The sequence below is a fragment of the Pseudophryne corroboree genome, chromosome 8 (genome assembly GCF_028390025.1).
Source record: "Pseudophryne corroboree isolate aPseCor3 chromosome 8, aPseCor3.hap2, whole genome shotgun sequence".
Classification (NCBI taxonomy): Eukaryota; Metazoa; Chordata; class Amphibia; order Anura; family Myobatrachidae; genus Pseudophryne; species Pseudophryne corroboree.
In genome coordinates this window covers 389,705,317-389,722,460 of record NC_086451.1, presented here as the reverse complement: position 1 = coordinate 389,722,460, position 17,144 = coordinate 389,705,317, and positions in this window count along the sequence as shown.

Genomic DNA, 17,144 nt, shown 5'->3' with positions numbered 1-17,144 from the left:
ACAGAATAACTTAATGTGAATACAGGGTGTAAGTGCAACCTTGTGTAACCTGACTAACTACAAAGCTGCTTGAGCGTCACCGACGCTCAAGTGAACACTTAACACTATAGAGAATACACAGATACTGGTTTAGGTTCCAAAGCCTATTAACTGTATTATATCTAATATACTTGTAAAAAGGGGATAACAGTACAAATGATACACTACAATATAACAAAGACTTCCTAACCACAGAACTAAACAATAAATACAAAAAGACAATACTACACTGTCCTAAATGCAATACAATACAATACTATCTAATACAATACAATACTAGCCTAGTCTAGGGGAGATATGAGAGAACAGAACAGAGAGAGAGACGGGGAGAGATGAGAGAAATTGGCTCACAGAAAGACAATGATTACGGAGAGAAACTTACGCACAAAGGGTATGATCGCCTGCGCCTCGATATCCAGCTCCCGGCTATCAGCAGATAACCGTTGATGAGAGAGTGAGAGCTGGATGTGGTCGGCCTGCCTATTTATGCCCCACACACAATGCAATCTCCTGGTCCTACAATCCCATTGTCCATTGGCCGAAGGAATTCGGCCCTGCATCATAACAAAAGGTCATAGGGTGATTCATACAGGTGGGCTGCGACGATTTCCAACAGCTCAGGTGGGTGGGAAACTGGGTTTCCCGCCGCATACCTGAGTATGTGTAAATAATAGAAATGGACATAAACTTCTTATGTCCATAACTATTCGCACGAGCGATTAATACGCTCCAAACCAACACCGGAATATTGCTAATTAAATACTCTTCCGATGGGTACCAAACACTGCTGTATGATTCCTGTTAGACCCTTCGTACGATATAAAGAGGGATTCCTCAGCTCTGGGACATTGTATTTTAACCAAACTTTCAGAATCTATCAAAGGGACCATGATCTATAAACTACATTAATTGTGAAAATATGTAACGAATGAGTCGCACGCTACGACTATGTAAACTCTACCGTAAATACGCATACCGCGCCTGCGAGTGCACGCTATTGCGGGTATGCGCCTCCACGGGAGAGCGTACGCACGCGCAGCGCGGACCAGTGTGCGGTGCAAATATGGCAACGTGCATTGAGACATTTTTCTGACTTTGACAGTCCACCCTTTGGCAGTCAATAATAACTGCCACAAAACATTTAAGGAGAAAAATGTAAGTCAGGGGTTAATTGATTTCCATGGTTGGGTAAGGGAGGAGAGAGGAGAAGGTGTGAAGAGGGTATGACCTAGTGAGATAGCAGAAGCATGTGTGTATGAATCCATGTTTGGGGGGGTCATGTATCATCGTGCCGTACGTGTTGTAAATCAAGCTTCGAGGTATTGCGAAGTATACATTTGAATTCCTTCTTATCCTGTGGTACAGGTCTGTGGATGGGCTGTCAAACTTTACCGAGCTCTTTTCGGATTTTGAACAAAATGGGGAGCACATTTTAGTTGATGATACATGAGTGGGGGAGGTATGTGGTTGCTGATATCTGTGCCTGTATTCCCTATCGTCTATGTGTGTCATTACCTGAGGGTTGTAGAGATGAAGATAAAGAACACTTACGAAAAATGCAATGATATTCTATGTCAGGGAAATGTACATCTGTTGTTGAAGTTGTGTTCGGTATCTGTTGAGAGTTGTCTTCTTTGCGCTGTTTTGCTCCTTAGGCATGAGCAACAAGCTTTGTCAGTGCCATCAGATTTACAAAAATGTTGGGCTAGCGTGAGTTTAAAAATACTAGGGAAACTGGGGATCCATGGCAAAGTTCATCAAGTGTCCATATTTAAAGTTGTCAAATCTTCTTCTTTGGTCAATCCGTTGTCTGTATACATCTCGTCTCGTCAGCTTCCTCGTCCAAGGGGGTCTTTGTATCTTGGAGAAAAAGCAGAAAAACAGGTGAAAGAAACGGACCGTATAATCGCATTTTCATCACATCCTGGTTTCTATCATTGGGTCATAAATCAAATCCAGGTTAATTACGGTTTCCTCACTCCTCAAGCTCATCACTTTTGTACTTTGTTTGCACCTCATTAAAGCCTGCCCGCATCTAAATATCAATCCAATCGATATAACGATACCCAAGATACATAGTAGAAACTTTCCAACATCCATTATGACTCCTTGAGCCCAGTCTCCCAAACCGGAGAACCAATTTCGCGGGTTCAACCATGACACCCAACTAGTCAGCTCATTACCTACAGCAGCAAGGGTGAGATTGTGTTTTCGACGAAATTCCCACTTCAATTGGAGAATATCGTCCATCTTTTGGTCTATGACCTCTACCGGATCCTCGGTGCTATTCGTGATATACGTGCAACACTTTATGCCGTACTGTGTTGCCAATGTAACACAATATCCGCCTGTTACTGCTGTAAGATAATTGAGAACCATCCTATGCTGAACTAGTTCTGTTTTGTAGGCTTGAAGTTCTCTTCCAGTGTATCTAAACGTGTCATCATACATTTCAGTGATATTATCTAACAAATTGGCGAGTGCGGAAATGTATCTATAATTCATCACTCCCCGAGCGGTACGAGTGAAATCTAACGCTACCAGAACCTGAATCCCGGTGGATTCATGGATAAGATCAGAGGCCGGATGCTCTAACCTTTCTGACAGTTGTCTTTTAACTCGGTGCTCGTAATGAGTGTGAGTATAAGGAGCTTGGGCACCACGGTGTATGTCCTTCATTTTGTCATGTGTAACAGTCATCACTTCAGGCAATACTTTTCCAATATAACACAATCCTTCAGAGTTTGGGGCAAGCCACTTGTACGCCTTTCTCCCGCATATGAAATATGCGTCATCGGGGAGAACATAAGGGACGGAGAAGGACATGACCATGTTACAAACCTTCCAGGTGAAATCTCCTGACCCTAATTCTTCCAACTGTTTAATGCACGTATCGGTTTGTACGATATGTGCACAGTATCCTGGTGATACCTCTCCAACTCTAGTAATCCTATTTCCTAAGGTATATCGATACCGGAAAGATTTTCCTCTACTGGCTATGTGGCGTACGAGCTCTGTATCTGTAGGCATTCTATCTGCTCTGTGTGAAAAGGTCATGGTGTGGTTACTCCATGACACTTCCCAATTTCCCGGTTTTCTAGGATTGGAGATGTTAAAACATAAGAGGGACCTATCCACATGGTATTGGTGGAGCTTCAAACTAGGAGGGCTGGAGATGTTAAACCTCCGGTCCACCGGTCTCCCACCACTTAGCTCAAGTACCTCCCCTAACGTTAAAGGAAATGGTACTAGCCCTGATTTGCTGTGACCCTGAGGTACTTGAGAGCATACCCAACAATCTGTTTGGTTTAACACGTTACCCACTAAGGAGTGATAGTCACTCAATGGATGCCGGTCTATATGGATATTAAAACTAGATTGGCATTTCTTTATGCATCCATCTTCGACCAGATTATCACAGAGCCTACAGATACAATTTTCTTCAGCTAACAATCCATCACAATTTCTTCTATCGGATCGTTTTCTGATACTCGCCTTTGCTTGTTGGTTTGGTTGATCTTGGAAAACTACGCCTCCATCATCATAATCGGAACCCATTCCAGAACCTCTCTCGACCTCTATGGTACTCTCGCCGGAACAGACTGCTCTGGTCAACATCATGGTTAACATCAAAATCCGGATCACAGTCTCTTGGGGCAAGTCCATCTTTGAGGAGGAAATAGAGAAGAATGAGAAGGGGGAAAAATAAATTTTAAGGGAGAGGGGCTGGGAAGTGGAGAAAAACAATAAAAGGGAGAAGGGAGTCGACAACTGCTTTCGGTCTTCAAGGCTCAGGTGCCGCCTCAGTCCTCCTGGAACAGACACTCCAGTGATACAACCTCTACCGTCTGTTCCTTATCACGGGACTTCTCTGGATCGGCCACCTTTTTGCAGTGGGATGAATGGACCCAAGTCTCTCTCTCAGCAACCTTCAATGCTGTGGTGCTAGTCAATAAGACCTGGTATGGTCCTTCCCATCTATCAATAAGACAACCTGAGCGTAGAAAATTTCGTATCATTACATAATCCCCAGGTTCAATGTCATGACAATTACTATCTGGTAAATCAGGAATCATCAACTTCAGATTATCATTTTGATTCCTCAACTGCTTACTCATGTTAATCAAGTACTTTACAGTTACTTCATTGTTACATTTCAAATCATCCTGAGGGTTAATCATGACATGCGGTTGTCGACCAAACAAGATTTCAAAAGGAGACAGATTAAGAGGGGACCTGGGAGTGGTTCTGATGCTATACAAAACAATGGGTAAAGCTTCTGGCCACGTCAATCCTGTCTCTGCCATTACTTTACTCAATTTATTTTTAATAGTGCTGTTCACTCTTTCGACCTTCGCTCGCCTGTGGACGGTACGGAGTGTGCAGCTTGCTATCAATACCCATCAACTTACACATTCCTTGAAAGACATCACCTGTAAAATGGGTACCCCTATCACTTTCAATGATTCTAGGGATACCATATCTACATACAAATTCCTGCACAATTTTCTTAGCTGTAAACATAGCGGTATTTGTAGCTGCTGGAAAAGCCTCGACCCAATTCGAGAAAACATCTATACAAACAAGTACATATTTCAAATTTCGACATGGGGGTAATTGAATGAAGTCAATTTGTATTACCTGGAAAGGGCCGCCGGCAGGTGGGATATGGGATGGTTCTGTAGGTATTGCTTTTCCAATATTCTTTCTCAGACAGGTAAGGCATGACATTGCTCTTTTACCCGCATGAGAGGAGAATCCTGGGGCGCACCAGTATGCTCTTACCAATTTGCACATCCCCTCCTTGCCTAGATGAGTCAGCCCGTGAGCTGCTTCAGCCAGACATGGAAGGTATGCCCTGGGGGCCACTGGTTTACCATGTCCATCCGTCCAGAGCCCTGAGGACTCCTGGCCATATCCCTTTGCCTTCCAGACTGCTTTTTCCTGTGTGGAACACAAATTCTGCATCTCACGCAACTTCTGTGTGTTGATGGCATTAAATACCATCAACTGTGTGGTGTCTGTCCGTGTGGGGGTAGCAGCTGCAAGCTTTGCGGCTTCGTCTGCTCGGCTGTTACCAAGGGATACTGGGTCTTGGCTATATGTATGTGCTTTACATTTGATAACAGCCACTCTGTCGGGTTCCTGTATCGCTGTTAGAAGCCTTTTTATGTGAGCTGCATGCGCTATCGGTGTACCAGCTGCCGTCATGAAATTTCTGAGCCGCCATAGCGCTCCGAAATCATGGACTACCCCGAACGCGTATCTGGAATCGGTGTAGATATTGGCTGACTTACCCTTAGCCAATTCACATGCTCTGGTTAGGGCGACCAGTTCAGCAACCTGGGCTGAGTGAGGTGGGCCTAGCGGTTCCGCTTCTATGGTGTCTTGGTCATCTACGACTGCGTATCCAGTACACAAGTCTCCCGAGTCTGACTGTCTGTGACAACTACCGTCCGTGTAGAACGTGAGTTCTGCATCTTCCAGTGGATTGTCACTGATGTCAGGCCTTGCGGTAAAATTTTGGGTCAAATATTCCATACAATCATGTGTATCTTCCTTTGCATTAAATCCTCCTTCCCCATCACTCTCACCTTCCACCCTTTGTGTCTGACCAGGCACACCTGGGAGAAATGTTGCAGGATTTAATGCGCTGCATCTCCTTATGGTGATGTTTACGGGGGCCATTAATGCCAATTCCCATCTTGTAAACCTTGCTGATGAGACGTGTCTGGTTTGGGCAGAATTCAATAAGGCAGATACCGCATGCGGTGTATGGATTGTGAGGTTGTGGCCTAGCACGACATCTTCGCTTTTCGTCACTAGCAATGCTATCGCCGCAACGCTACGCAAGCATGTGGGGAGGGATCGCGCTACCGTGTCTAGCTGGGCGCTGTAGTATGCAATTGGCCTGCTGGCATCACCGTGTTTTTGTGTTAGTACACCTGCTGCGCACCCAGCACTTTCTGTTCCGTATAGTTCAAAGGGTTTCCCATAGTCTGGCATACCTAGTGCTGGTGCCTGCGTTAGGCACTGTTTGAGTCTCTCAAATGCTGTTTCAGATTCGTCTGTATGCGAAATCCGATCAGGTTTGTTTGAAGAGACCATTTCCTGCAAAGGTAGCGCCAATATGGAAAACCCTGGGATCCAATTACGGCAATACCCACACATTCCTAAAAACGTCCTGATCTGTTGCTGGGTTTGTGGCAGTGTCATGTCTCTAATGGCTTGGATTCTATCAGCGGTCAGGTGTCTCAGTCCTTGTGTTAGACAGTTTCCCAAATATTTTACCTTAGCTTGGCATAATTGCAACTTGTCTTTGGAAACCTTGTGACCTGTGTCTGAAAGATGAAACAGGAGCTGTTTCGTATCCTTCAGAGATGCTTCCAGTGAATCTGAACACAGTAATAAATCGTCCACATACTGTATCAATACTGATCCACTGTCTGGTTGGAAAGACTGTAAACAATCATGCAAAGCCTGAGAAAATATACTTGGACTATCTATGAAACCTTGGGGTAACCGAGTCCACGTGTATTGGACTCCTCTGTATGTGAATGCAAACAAATATTGGCTGTCAGGGTGCAGAGGTACCGAAAAGAAAGCGGAGCAGAGGTCAATAACAGTGAAAAATTTGGCAGTGGGAGGAATTTGCATTAGGATGACAGCTGGATTAGGCACTACGGGGAACTGACTCTCAACTATTTTGTTAATCCCCCTTAGATCCTGCACTAGCCTGTAACCCCTCCCCCCACTCTTTTTAACAGGGAAGATGGGACTATTTGCTGTGCTGGACGTTCTTACTAGAATGCCCTGTTGTAGCAAGCGCTCTATTACGGGAAAAACTCCTAACTCCACCTCTGGCTTCAGAGGATACTGTGGGATTTTTGGAGCTATCCTACCATCTTTTACTTGCACAACTACTGGAGCTACGTTTGCCATTAATCCAGTGTCCTGTCCATCTTTTGTCCAAAGTGACTCTGGTATCTGAGATATCATCTCTTCTACTTGGGATGGATTCCTATTTGTCATAATGGAATGTGACATTAATTTTGATGGGGAGTCTAACATGTCTCGTACTTCCTGAGCGTGATTCTCAGGAATGTCCAAGAATACACCTTCAGGAGTACAATAAATGACGCAACCCATTTTACATAGTAAGTCTCTTCCCAGGAGATTGGTTGGTGCCGATGCAGCCAGCAAAAAGGAATGCTTGGTATGCAAAGGCCCTATTGTAATCTCGGCTGGTTTGCTAACAGGGTAGTGCTGGACTACTCCTGTTACTCCCATGGCTGGAATTGTCCTACCAGTGGTTCTCATGCCCACTGTCGAATTTATCACTGACTTGGCCGCCCCTGTGTCTACAAGAAAGTTTAAAGTTTTACCAGCTACATTGATTGCAATTTCTGGTTCGCTTCCAAGACTAGCAATCAACTTAACTGGGTGCAGATTACAGGTATGGCCACACCCCTATTGGGTATGCTGACCTCCCTGAATCCCATTGGCAGCAACTACTTGTGAGGGGGTTAGCTGGGAACTACCAGAGGCATGCCAGTCTCTGTTTGGGGGATATCTTTTTGTTTCCCCTGTATGTGGCTCAAAACTCCGCCTCTGTGGACCCTGCTCCCAATGTCGTGTGTTATGTTGTTGTCTAGGGGGTTGAAAAGATCTTTGTACATTCTTTGTTCTACATTCTCGTGCAAAGTGTCCCGGTCTGTTACAAGAAAAACATGTTATTACACTTGCCTTACCCACAGGATTCGGTGGTACATACGCAGGTTGCCTTGTGGTCAGCGCCTGTATACTTACGGACATCAACTTATCACTTTGCGATTCCCTGTGCCTAGTGATGTTTCTGTCGTGATCAATAGCAGCCTCTCTCAATGTGGACACTGACAGACCTCGCCAACATGGTTGTGTGGTCTGTACCCTAGCTTTTAATGTTTCTTTCAAACCATCCATCAGTACAGATACTGCTACTTCTCGATGGTTTGGGTTGGTCTTAATGTCTTCTATACCAGTGTACTTTGCCATTTCTAATAGTGCCCGGTGAAAATATTCTGTTGCCGTTTCGGACTCCTTTTGCTTAATGGAAAATATTTTATTCCATTTAACAACGGCTGGGAAATACTCTTTTAGCTGTAAATTTATCCTTTTTACATTATCCTTGTTGTACACGTCTGTAAGCGGTACATCTTTATCCAATGCACAATCAGCTAAAAATTGAGTTGCGTCAACATTGGAAGGTAAACAAGCTCTTAGCAGTATCTGCCAATCCTTGTTGTTGGGTTCTACAGTGTTACCTAGATCCCTGATGTATTTTTGGCTAGCAACTAAATCCTTTCTGGGGTCAGGAAATTCGGACACTATTGTTCTTAATTCCATTCTGGAAAATGGAGTGTACATGGCAATGTTCCTTATGGGAGTGGCTCCAGACACATCTGTTTTTCCATTGGGAACTGCTATTACCCTTACAGGAGCAATTCTAACAGCCTCTTCCTGTGTAGATTCTACAGCTTGTTGTGGTACAATTGTTTCAGTGTAGTGCATGGTGCCGTACTTACCCGTTGACACGACCTCACCTATCCCTCCGCTAGGGGCTTTCACTAATCTCGTGGGTGTCGCTGTGCCATCATTAACATTTACAGTGTTACTAAGAGTTTGTGTTTTACAACCCAGTGCGTTTCTCTCCGCAATCAACCTCTCTCCTGCAATGTATGGTGGAGGAGGAGCTGTGGCAATCAACTTCCTGACTGCCCCAGATCCTGCCGCCAGAGCCAAACCTCTCTGTATCTCACCTTCCTGGTGCCATAACTGTAAACAATCATGATGTTGAATTCGTCTCTTTGTTGATTTTACGAGACATATCCTCCTCCTTAAATTTTGTAACACTTCTGGACTGAAGCTACCTATTCTTGGGAATTTGTCCCTGTCTTGTACAGTCATTCTCTCCCATTCATCACATAAAGATTCGGTGTGAATTCCATATTTTTCACACATTACATATCGTGCCGACCCAACTGGTCGGTTCACAGAATCAACCTGAACCAGGGTTGATCGCCCCCTACCTGAGCAACTGGCCCCCATAGTCTGCAGGTGTTGCTTAGTCCTCCTTGGATCTCTGTATCAAGGTTTTCAGCAAGCCTTTACAGACAACCAAATTACTCCACAGTAGGCCGGCGGTGGCGGTTTACCGAGTACCCCACTCACTCGCCCACCTCGACCAATACGACCTGATCACACCGATATGGTGCTGGCGTACTCGATACAGGGCCCCTATGGAACCTTCAGTTTACTGGAACATATGAGGGTTACCCGCAGGACACTTACTCTTTCCAGTAAAGTTGGGGTTGTTAGATAGTTCCTGAGTGACCAGCGAACTTCCCTTCCAAAAATAAAAAATTACACAAATCACGTCAGAATGTACAGATAGCGTTTGTGACCACTTTACTCTAATGGTATTAGGTCAGATTACTAACTACTGCACACAATTACGTGTGGTCCAATCGTTCAGTACACGAGCACTACTTGTCATGTACTGAAAGATCAATGGAATCGATGTTTCCGGCCGCGATTCCTTCAGCAAGAGCTTGTATGGCCTATATGGGTTCTGCACCAACACCCCAGGCGTTGTGCCACTGGACTTTTATAGCGGACCTTTTACCTTACGACCTCCTGGTCTGTTACCTTATGACCTCCTGGTCTGTTACCTTATGACCTCCTGGTCTTGTTACCTTATGGTCCGCTATACTCTAATGCTCAAATATTATTTAACCAGGGATGCCTCCCTGGCCACCGTATATGTCACTTACACGTATGTCCCTTGACGAGTACCCGGCTTTCCTTTTGGTTCCACCTTAAAGTTATATAAACTTTTGTATACAAAACACACTCACTCAACACATGTACACTTTTGTTTCTATATCTATTTCTGCGCAGAAATTGTCTTTAGGCCAAAAGTGTTACCAATTAGGAGCAGGATCTGTTAAACTAAATTTCAGATTCTCCAAAAATAGATTTGCGTTATTTACCGCGTCGCGTTATCTACCGCTGTGCGTTACTTATCGCCTTTGCGTTACTTCACTTTATCACAGCTTGAGCTACGTGGGCGTAACCGGACGCTACGTTGCGTAATGAACGCTGCGTGCGTCTGCCTTTGGATTGCGTACGCTAGTCTTTGTTAGCGACACGTGTACGCAATATAAAGATCCACCGTAACACAATTTCTATTTTTATCAATGTAAATGATCCCTGATCATCTACCGCAATCCACACTGACTGCCTTGTATCTCAGACAAACCGTGTGTTTGTTCTATACTTTAACTATCACCTCTACTATGAAATAACAGCAAATCTCTTTTTAGCACTTTCTATCAACTATAAAATTGGCAAACAGGAATAGTGATATACGAAAATGAAACAGAAATGCAGATATATGCGTGCGTACGCAAGACAAAAGAAAAATAAACAGTTTTAAAAAGACACAAGCGTTTTGTTCTTACTTCCGGTTCCCGGATTCCTTCAGCACTCTTTATCTAAGCGAAGCAGACGCTTATCCCGCCAGCACTATGAGACAACCTCCCACCCTTTGCTGGAGGGATAATGTCTGCTGATCTACCTAGTGCAGATATGAGAAGGATAGGACGAGTCCCCAATTGACAATGCTAAATTCCTTTGTCGTATAAGCAACCCTTTATGAAGCTAAGAACACTGTACGCTGTTTACTTAAGAAGTACCGTAATGGTACGCTAGTTGCGTAACGATCGCTCAGCCGTAGGCGAGACGCTCAAGCGTCACGTTCGCTCACGGCCCAGGGATCACAGGACACGTTATTGGCTATGACTAGAGTAATGATTCGCTATGGCGTAGCTTACGCTCGAGACCACGAGGAGGTCACCAGCGGTGCAGACGCTCACAACGCTATACCTTAATGTTTAAACCTTATACCAATGAAATACACAGAATAACTTAATGTGAATACAGGGTGTAAGTGCAACCTTGTGTAACCTGACTAACTACAAAGCTGCTTGAGCGTCACCGACGCTCAAGTGAACACTTAACACTATAGAGAATACACAGATACTGGTTTAGGTTCCAAAGCCTATTAACTGTATTATATCTAATATACTTGTAAAAAGGGGATAACAGTACAAATGATACACTACAATATAACAAAGACTTCCTAACCACAGAACTAAACAATAAATACAAAAAGACAATACTACACTGTCCTAAATGCAATACAATACAATACTATCTAATACAATACAATACTAGCCTAGTCTAGGGGAGATATGAGAGAACAGAACAGAGAGAGAGACGGGGAGAGATGAGAGAAATTGGCTCACAGAAAGACAATGATTACGGAGAGAAACTTACGCACAAAGGGTATGATCGCCTGCGCCTCGATATCCAGCTCCCGGCTATCAGCAGATAACCGTTGATGAGAGAGTGAGAGCTGGATGTGGTCGGCCTGCCTATTTATGCCCCACACACAATGCAATCTCCTGGTCCTACAATCCCATTGTCCATTGGCCGAAGGAATTCGGCCCTGCATCATAACAAAAGGTCATAGGGTGATTCATACAGGTGGGCTGCGACGATTTCCAACAGCTCAGGTGGGTGGGAAACTGGGTTTCCCGCCGCATACCTGAGTATGTGTAAATAATAGAAATGGACATAAACTTCTTATGTCCATAACTATTCGCACGAGCGATTAATACGCTCCAAACCAACACCGGAATATTGCTAATTAAATACTCTTCCGATGGGTACCAAACACTGCTGTATGATTCCTGTTAGACCCTTCGTACGATATAAAGAGGGATTCCTCAGCTCTGGGACATTGTATTTTAACCAAACTTTCAGAATCTATCAAAGGGACCATGATCTATAAACTACATTAATTGTGAAAATATGTAACGAATGAGTCGCACGCTACGACTATGTAAACTCTACCGTAAATACGCATACCGCGCCTGCGAGTGCACGCTATTGCGGGTATGCGCCTCCACGGGAGAGCGTACGCACGCGCAGCGCGGACCAGTGTGCGGTGCAAATATGGCAACGTGCATTGAGACATTTTTCTGACTTTGACAGTGGACATTGCAAAATATAAGGTGAGTGTCATGACCTGTTAAAAATACAATACTGTGTTATATTACACAACAGAAGCACAACTTAGACATAGAGGAGTATGTATGTGTTAACTTACCTGATTTTAAACTTTCGAATAAAGGTGGGCTGTGAGATAGCAATTACATCGCCAGTCACAGCGTGAAAGCTGACAGTAGCCATAAAGTGCAACACAGCCAGGAGTTTGTCCAGGCCTGAGACAGAGCGAGAGCATGCTGTCTCAGGGTCTAGGTCCAGTTTGACAAGGTCATACAGACGGAAAATGATGTTTGTATGTAGCCAGAACATCTGTATGAGCTGGTCATCGGCCAATGCGTTTAAGTTTAAACGCCCCCTAAAAAACGAGCCCTGCGCAGACTCCGCGGAACCTGGACAACCTGCTGACCATGTTCAGTTTCCTGGCCCTGGTTTATTGTAGCCTGATGGAGCACTCTCAGGTATCCCACAGCCAAAATAAAAACAGCACTACACACGGCAGCAGCCATTTCAGAGTGAGAGATGTTAAAAATGTGCTTGGTTCCCTTTTAAAGGACCAAAAATGCAGGTGTGATTAATGTAGAATTGGAAACACATGTAAACACGCTTCTCAAAAGTAGGTCTATTTTTTTCCAGCCTTTTTTTACGATTCGCTTTTTTTTTTTACGGCCGAAAATGCACTTTCACGGTAGAGATTTCAAATACGAATGCATAGTAAATTACCGAGTTCTATACCTAAACAGCCGCGTTTGACCGATGGTGTATTCATTCGTATTTTTTTTCTTTGACTTCCAAAAAAATACGAATGCCCTCATCACTGCCGAGATTTGAGTTTAGTAAATTCCCGAGATGACACTTTGAAGAAAAAACAGCAAATCGGTCAAAATCGGGACCTTAGTAAATATACCCCCAAGTCTGTTAAAATAAGAATTTACTCACCGGTAATTCTATTTCTCGTAGTCCGTAGTGGATGCTGGGGACTCCGTAAGGACCATGGGGAATAGACGGCTCCGCAGGAGACTGGGCACATCTAAAGAAAGATTTAGGACTATCTGGTGTGCACTGGCTCCTCCCCCTATGACCCTCCTCCAAGCCTCAGTTAGGACACTGTGCCCGGAAGAGCTGACACAATAAGGAAGTATTTTGAATCCCGGGTAAGACTCATACCAGCCACACCAATCACACCGTATAACTCGTGATAGGAACCCCGTTTAACAGTATGATAACAACGGAGCCTCTGAACAGATGGCTCGCAATAACAACCCGATTTGTGTAACAATAACTATTTACAAGTATTGCAGACAATCCGCACTTGGGATGGGCGCCCAGCATCCACTACGGACTACGAGAAATAGAATTACCGGTGAGTACATTCTTATTTTCTCTAACGTCCTAGTGGATGCTGGGGACTCCGTAAGGACCATGGGGATTATACCAAAGCTCCCAAACGGGCGGGAGAGTGCGGATGACTCTGCAACACCGAATGAGAGAACTCCAGGTCCTCCTCAGCCAGGGTATCAAATTTGTAGAATTTTGCAAACGTGGTTGCCCCTGACCAAGTAGCAGCTCGGCAAAGTTGTAAAGCCGAGACCCCTCGGGCAGCCGCCCAAGATGAGCCCACCTTCCTTGTGGAATGGGCTTTTACAGATTTAGGCTGCGGTAGTCCCACCGCAGAATGCGCCAGCTGAATAGTGCTACAAATCCAGCGTGCGATAGTCTGCTTAGAAGCAGGAGCACCCAGTATGTTGGGTGCATACAGGATAAACAGCGAGTCAGTTTTCCTGACTCCAGCCGTCCTGGAAACATAAATTTTCAGGGCCCTGACTACGTCCAGTAACTTGGAATCCTCCAAGTTCCTAGTAGCCGCAGGCACCACAATAGGCTGGTTCAAGTGAAACGCTGAAACCACCTTAGGGAGAAATTGAGGTCGAGTCCTCAACTCTGCCCTATCCATATGGAAAATCAGATAAGGGCTTTTATATGACAAAGCCGCCAATTCTGACACACGCCTGGCCGAAGCCAGGGCCAACAGCATGACCACTTTCCACGTGAGATATTTCAAATCCACAGTCGTAAGTGGTTCAAACCAATGTGATTTCAGGAACTCCAAAACCACATTGAGATCCCAAGGTGCCACTGGGGGCACAAAAGGAGGCTGAATATGCAGAACTCCTTTGACAAAAATCTGAACTTCAGGCAGTGAAGCCAGTTCTTTCTGGAAGAAAATCAACAGGGCCGAAATCTGGACCTTAATGGACCCCAATTTGAGGCCCAACGTCACCCCTGCTTGCAGGAAATGCAGGAATCGACCCAGTTGAAATTCCTCCGTTGGGGCCTTCCTGGCCTCACACCAAGCAACATATTTCCGCCAAATGCGGTGATAATGTTTTGCGGTGACATCCTTCCTGGCTTTGATCAGGGTAGGGATGATTTCCTCCGGAATGCCCTTTTCCTTCAGGATCCGGTGTTCAACCGCCATGCCGTCAAACGTAGCCGCGGTAAGTCTTGGAACAGACAGGGACCCTGCTGCAGCAGGTCTTGTCTGAGCGGCAGAGGCCAAGGGTCCTCTGAAAGCATCTCTTGAAGTTCCGGGTACCAAGCTCTTCTTGGCCAGTCCGGAACCACGAGTATAGTTTTCACTCCTCGCCTTCGTATTATTCTCAGTACCTTGGGAATGAGAGGCAGAGGAGAAAACACATAAACCAACTGGTACACCCACGGTGTTACTAGAGCGTCCACAGCGATCGCCTGAGGGTCCCTTGACCTGGCGCAATATCTTTTTAGCTTTTTGTTGAGGCGGGACGTCATCATGTCCACCTGTGGACTTTCCCAACGGTTTACCAGCATTTGGAAGACTTCTGGATGAAGTCCCCATTCTCCCGGGTGGAGGTCGTGCCTGCTGAGGAAGTCTGCTTCCCAGTTGTCCACTCCCGGAATGAACACTGCTGTCAGTGCTAACACATGATTTTCCGCCCATCGGAGAATCCTTGTGGCTTCTGCCATTGCCCTCCTGCTTCTTGTGCCGCCCTGTCTGTTTACATGGGCGACCACCGTGATGTTGTCTGATTGGATCAGTACCGGTTGGTTCTGAAGCAGGGGCCTTGCTTGGCTTAGGGCATTATAAATGGCCCTTAGCTCCAGAATATTTATGTGAAGCGAAATCTCCTGATTTGACCACAGTCCTTGGAAATTTCTTCCCTGTGTGACTGCACCCCAGTCCCGAAGGCTGGCATCCGTGGTCACCAGGACCCAGTCCTGTATTCCGAATCTGCGGCCCTCTAGTAGATGAGCCCTCTGCAGCCACCACAGCAGCAACACCCTGGTCCTTGCCGACAGGGTTATCCGCTGTTGCATCTGGAGATGGGACCTGGACCATTTGTCCAACAGGTCCCACTGGAAAGTCCTTGCGTGGAACCTTCCGATTGGAATTGCTTCGTACGAAGCTACCATTTTTCCCAGGACTCGTGTGCATTGATGTACCGACACCTGTCCCGGTTTTAGGAGGTCTCTGACTAGAGATGACAACTCCTCGGCTTTTTCCACTGGAAGAAACACTTTTTTCTGGTCTGTGTCCAGAATCATTCCCAGGAACAGAAGACGTGTCGTCGGGACCAGCTGTGACTTTGGAATATTGAGAATCCAGCCGTGCTGTTGTAGCACTTCCCGAGAAAGTGCTACCCCCACTACCAACTGTTCCTTGGACCTCGCCTTTATCAGGAGATCGTCCAAGTACGGGATAATTAAAACTCCCTTCTTGCGAAGGAGTATCATCATTTCGGCCATTACCTTGGTAAAGACCCTCGGTGCCGTGGATAACCCAAACGGCAGCGTCTGGAACTGATAGTGACAGTCCTGTACCACAAATCTGAGGTACTCCTGGTGAGGAGGGTAAATGGGGACATGCAGGTAGGCATCCTTGATGTCCAGAGAGACCATGTAATCCCCCTCGTCCAGGCTCGCAATAACCGCCTTGAGCGATTCCATCTTGTACTTGAACTTTCTGATATACGTGTTCAAGGATTTTAAATTTAAGATGGGTCTCACCGAACCGTCCGTTTTCGGTACCACAAACATTGTGGAATAGTAACCCTTTCCTTGCTGAAGGAGGGGTACCTTGACAATCACTTGCTGTGAATACAGTTTTTGGATAGCCACCAACACTGCCTCCCTGGCAGAGGAAGTTGCTGGTAAGGCAGATTTTAGAAAACGGCGGGGGGGGGGGGGGGGACGTCTCGAATTCCAGCCTGTACTCCTGAGATACTACTTGAAGGATCCAGGGATCCACCTGTGAGAGAGCCCACTGTGTGCTGAAATTTCTGAGACGGGCCCCCACCGTACCCGGGTCCGCCTGTGAAGCCCCAGCGTCATGCTGTGGACTTACCGGACGCGGGGGAGGACTTTTGCTCTTGGGAACTGGCTGTATGCTGCAGCTTTTTCCCTCTACCTTTGCCTCTCGGCAGAAAGGATGCGCCTCGAGCCCTCTGCTCTACTGTCAGCAAAATATTGTCCCTATCCAGGGTATCAATATTATCCGATAGGGAATCTGACCACGCAGCAGCAGCACTGCACATCCATGCTGATGCAATCGCTGGTCGCAATATAATGCCCGTGTGTGTATATATAGCTTTTAGGGTAGCCTCCTGCTTTCTATCAGCAGGATCCTTTAGGGCGGCCGTATCCTGAGACGGTAGTGCCACCTGTTTTGATAAACGTGTAAGCGCTTTATCTACCCTAGGGGATGTTTCCTAACGTGACCTATCCTCTGGCGGGAAAGAGTACGCTGCCAATAACCATTTAGAAATTATCAATTTCTTATCGGGGGAAGTCCACGCTTCCTCACACACCTCATTTAATTCCTCAGATGCAGGAAAAACTACTGGTAGTTTTTTCTCACCAAACATAATACCCTTTTTTGTGGTACCTGGGGTACTATCAGAAATGTGTAATACATTTTTCATTGCCTCAATCATGTAACGGGTGGCCCTATTGGAAGG